The sequence below is a fragment of the Nicotiana tabacum genome, chromosome 23, assembly GCF_000715075.1.
Source record: "Nicotiana tabacum cultivar K326 chromosome 23, ASM71507v2, whole genome shotgun sequence".
NCBI lineage: Eukaryota > Viridiplantae > Streptophyta > Magnoliopsida > Solanales > Solanaceae > Nicotiana > Nicotiana tabacum.
The window spans coordinates 115,607,284-115,611,199 of NC_134102.1; the positions used below are offsets into that span (position 1 = coordinate 115,607,284).

General features: G+C 38.9%; 1 pseudogene; it reads right to left on the bottom strand.

The window, feature by feature from the left end:
- Nucleotides 1-265: 265 nt before the first annotated feature.
- Nucleotides 266-3,693, bottom strand: LOC107766258 (uncharacterized; annotated as a pseudogene).
- Between the last annotated feature and the right edge of the window lie 223 nt (nt 3,694-3,916).

The window sequence follows — 3,916 nt, forward strand, 5'->3', positions numbered from 1 at the left end:
AGTAGAAATTTAAAAGCAACTATTGATAGGAATAATCTTTTACTTGCTACTTCATTGTTAGACTTTAGCAGATTTAATGAACTTAGCGGTGAGATATATAGTTCCTTCCTCCTTTTCTCATATGTATTTTATTGACATGTGGTAGTTCACTAGTTCCTTTCAAATTGTTTTGTGTTATTGTGTGTTGTCGCCAGTTAGTTAATGAAGAAGAAAAAAATATCATTTGAAAGGAATAAGGGGTTTCTGTAGCAAAACAAGTCCAAGGTAGCAGAATTTTAGATCTAACATTATATTTGTACAATCTAGTTTTCACTACTTCATACGTTAGATATGCTTTAAAAACTGCTACACGGTTCTATTTTGGAGTCTTATTTTAAAAGCCTATCACTATCTCTATCTGTACCTCTACCTATATAAGTGATATAAAACCGACATCATCATTATCCTCAATCCTCTCCCGTCTGGAGTTCTTGAGGAGCGGTGAAGCATCACGTTCAGTTTCATTTTTCTTCTCTCCAGATACCAGCGTATTGTTACATTGGAGCAGGATTTGCAGAACTTGCTTCATGGTCGGCCTTGAAGAAGGAAATGTGCTAGTGCAGAAGATCCCGAGCTTAAACACATTGCTCATTTCATCCAAGTATTGTGGCTCCTTTATCGCCTCGTCTAAGACATTGACTATGGGATATCCTTGTTGGATACGACGCCACGCCCAGTCTGCAAGGCACGAGTCCTCGTCTCCATAATTGGCTTCTTTCCCAGTTACCAGTTCCAAAAGGATGACTCCGAAGCTATATACATCGATCTTCTCATTCACCTTAGTTGTACGCGCATACTCTGAAAAAGCAATATGGAAATGAAAACATATTCTAGACCAACTATATCGGAACTTGTAATATTGTAAGATAGTTGTACTTTACCTGGAGCGATGTATCCAAAAGAGCCAGCCACTGCTGTATCTGTATTATCTCCAGGCTTGGCCAGTATTCTGGCGAGGCCAAAATCTGCAATTTTTGCATTGAAACAAGAATCCAAAAGGACATTGCTTGATTTCACATCGCGATGAATAATAGGTGGCGAGCAGTCGTGGTGCATGTAGCACAAGCCTCGAGCAGCTCCAATTGCAATTTGCAGCCTCTTAGGCCATTCCAATACTAAATCAGAAACATTGCTTAACCTCTTATTCTGCTGAAGCCATATATCCAAGCTCCTACTCTCCATGTATTCATAGACAAGAAGCTTTGACTCTTCACTGGATATACAGCACAATAGTTTCACTATATTGGAGTGTCGAACTGTGCCTAATATTTGAACTTCAGCTAGAAACTCTTTTTCAAGCTTGTGATCCAACTTCTGGTTATTCCAAATCCTCTTGACAGCAACACAGTATCCTGAACGGTTTAATGGCACGAGGTAGACTTGTCCTGATCCTCCACTCCCGATTGTGTTCTTCTCAGTAAGATATGGTACAATATCTGCCTCTGTGAAATCTAACTTGTGAAATGAGGTGAACTTCCATGTCAAAACCAATTCTTGCTTTCTTTTCCTATAGCTTCTCAACACGAACAAACTATATAAAGCAGCCACCAGTACTGCTACTCCACCTACACTTGCAAGAGCAGCAAGAAGTTTGACCGGGAGCTTATCGGACTTCCCCGGTTTCCCCTTGCAAAAGCCAAGTCCTACTGATGGATCACTTGCACAAAGACCAGGGTTACTTAAGAAGCTCCGATCAAAAGCTGCATTCTCTAACTCAACGGGGATTCTACCAGTTAGGCGATTGGAAGAAAGGTTGAGTGAGGATAGCTTCAAGTTACCTATCTCAGGTGGAATTTCACCTGATAACAGGTTACTTGACAAGTCCAAGTCAATAAGGTTTGGTAAAAGGCCAAGTGCAGCTGGTATTTGTCCTGAAATCTGATTTCTGCTGGTTTTTAAAGTAGTAAGAGAATTCCAAGAGACTATCTTCGACGGAAAACTCCCGGATAGTTTATTACCATCCAGCAAAAGTTCTGTTAACTTTGGAAGAACAGTCAATTCTTCAGGAATTTTACCAGTAAAGAGATTATTGCTTGCTCTGAATACCCTTAAATTGTACCAAGTACCCATTTCAGCTGGTAATTCACCTGAAAACAGGTTGTTCCTGATATCAACCTGAGACAAATTTGATGCCACTCTTTCTGGAAGTTGACCAGTTAACAAGTTATCATTTAACAAGAAAGTTGACAAATTCTTTGCTGTCCACAAACCATCAGGAATCTTACCAGTAAGCCTGTTTTTTTCAACTCGAACGGCCCTCAAACTATTACAGTTTCCAAGAGATTCTGGTAGCTCACCTGTAAGATTGTTATTAAAAGCAAGCATCATAAGCAATCCCTTGTTATAACATAGAGCCTCTGGTAATTTTCCAGTAAAATGATTTTGGAAAACCTGGAAATCTCTGAGCATCGAAGACCGAAATCTGGTGGAATTTCACCAGATAAACTGTTCCCAAAAAGCCTAACATCTACCAATACTGGCAATTTGCCTATGCCTATTGGTAAATTCCCTGATAATTGGTTCATAAACAGAGATAACCCTGTCATTTTTGTCAGCTCTCCAAAATTTTCTGGTATCTTCCCTGTTAAGCTGTTGTTAGCCAAATCAATAACCTCCAAATTGAAGGACTCAATAATCTGAGGAATCTGTCCTGACAATCTATTAGTGTAGAGATAAACTATGGTCAAATTCTTTGGCTGAAACAAACTGTTAGGGATGCTACCACTCAATCCATTCATGGATAAGTCCAAAAATTCCAAAGCTGACATGTTGCCAATGCTTTCTGGGATTTCTCCTATCAAATTAATTTCACTCATCCAGATATTTTTGAGTTTCTTCAACTTGGTAAAACTTGATGGTATTTCTTGAGGTGCAAACTTATTGAGATTCAGAATCAGAGATTCAAGATTCGTCAAGTCGCCAATTTCAGCAGGGAAAGAGCCATGGAAAGCATTTGAAGCAAACTGAAGTTCTTTGAGCTGTTTTAGACCTCCATTGCTGGAGGAATGTTACCAGTAAAGAAGTTTGCTGTTATGTTGAAGTACTGAAGCTTAGGCGAAAGCCGGTTGATGTCATTAGGAAGGCTGCTGTTCATGAAGTTAAAAGAAAGGTCTAAGTATTCAAGATTGGAACAGTAGTAAAGAAGGGTAGGGAAAGGACCAGGGATGAGGTTGTTGTTAACATCAAGAAAGGTGACGTTTTTGAGGTCACAAATAAATGGTGGGATTGGTTTGGAAATGCTGAGATTAACGAGACGAATGGCTCTGACTGAATTATCATGTGTGCAGCTGATCTCCGGCCAAGTGCAGTGGTCTGATGATGAAGTCCAGCGGTTAAGGAAGAAGGGAGAAGTGGTGGATAATTGTTCTTTTAGTTGAAGTAAAATGGTTTTTTCTTGATTGGAGCTAGGCTGCGAATTTACATTTACATGAAAGGTGAAAAAGACAAAAGTGAAAATGCAGAGAAGGATTTGGGGAGCTGGGATTATTTTAGTTTTGGACATTTTTCTGAGGAAGATAGTTTCTATGGGTGATGATTGAAGGAGTGTTGAAAATGAACCATGTTGTGGACTTGGTAATGGCATCCCTCATCCCTGCTAACTTATATACTATTGACAGTAATATCATACTTAATACTATTCAAATTCTGTGTTCATTTTTTTTTATCAATTTCCCTTGGCTCATTGTTAGTCTTCTTAAATCTTAACCAATCATTAAAGCAACTCTTAGTATTTACTTATTTTTCTATTTCTATCTAGAAGAGAGGTTTGTCCTAAGTGGAATAATTAGCTAGAAGACTAATCCTCAACCGTAGAGCATGATGTGATCTTTTTTCTCGCTGGTGGCGTAGACTTTGGGTCAGTCAACTAAATATATGT